This window comes from Mus pahari, chromosome 15, assembly GCF_900095145.1.
Source record: "Mus pahari chromosome 15, PAHARI_EIJ_v1.1, whole genome shotgun sequence".
Classification (NCBI taxonomy): Eukaryota; Metazoa; Chordata; class Mammalia; order Rodentia; family Muridae; genus Mus; species Mus pahari.
This window is the reverse complement of record NC_034604.1, coordinates 16,265,825-16,266,733: the sequence shown is the minus strand read 5'-3', so window position 1 is coordinate 16,266,733 and position 909 is coordinate 16,265,825. Positions and strand designations below refer to the sequence as shown.

The window sequence follows — 909 nt, the reverse complement described above, 5'->3', positions numbered from 1 at the left end:
AGAGCGAAGAACCAAATCCCTCAGCTTAAATAGAGCAAGATCGCCGCCTAGGACGTGTAACCCTCTGGTTGGCGGCCTGCTGTTACCCCAGATGACGCCACGGGAAAGGCAGGGCACAAGGGAATGGAAATCTACCCAGCACATGCGCAGCTGCCTTGTTTGTTTGTAAGAGCACAGGACATCAGCGCTATCTTGTAATGGCGAATGTGAGGGCGGCTCCCCACACTGCTCCATCAGCAAGAAGGGGAACCCAGAGCCAGTTCCCCTGCCACAGCTGTGGAAAACCAAGAAACCCTGACGACCCATGCACTGGCCAGCTAGCTCGTGAATTTGGTCCAAAACAAGGCCAGTGGTGGTGTGGTCATGGGCATAGATATTGGTTGTATCTTCTTTGCCTGTGATGAGCTGCTCAGGGTGGAAGAGTTGGCAATAGGTACCAGTGTGAACTCCATGAATAACTGTGGGTTCCAGGTCTATAAACACTGCCCGGAGTGTATGCTTGTCAGCACCTGTCTCACTGAAGAAGGCGTTGAAGGAGTCATTTCCTCCTTCAATGGTCTTGTTACTTAGCATCTGGTCATCAGGCTGGATACATTCCAGGTAGTAGAGCTCCCAACAGGCATTGCTGATCTGGACACCAGTCTGGCCAACATGGATGGAGATGTACTCATGCACACTTAATCCTTGAAGTGGTTTGTGAAAACTGAGGCAGGGAAGAGAGTGTGACAAGGACCTTTCATTAGTAGACTACCAAGGAGTCCAGGGGAGAAGCAGTATGTGCCAAGAAGAACCTAATTTTTTTTTTTTAAAAAACAACAGAATTGATCCTATCTCCCAGCGTATTTAGAACAGAATCTAATCTGCCTGTTGCAGCTTTAAACACCACAGGATCCTTGACTTCTGCCTTCT

At 49.1% G+C, this 909-nt stretch overlaps 1 pseudogene; it reads right to left on the bottom strand.

Moving 5' to 3' along the window:
• LOC110333457 overlaps nt 1–669 on the bottom strand; it is a 1,767-nt pseudogene extending 1,098 nt beyond the window's left edge.
• Nucleotides 670–909: the final 240 nt, after the last annotated feature.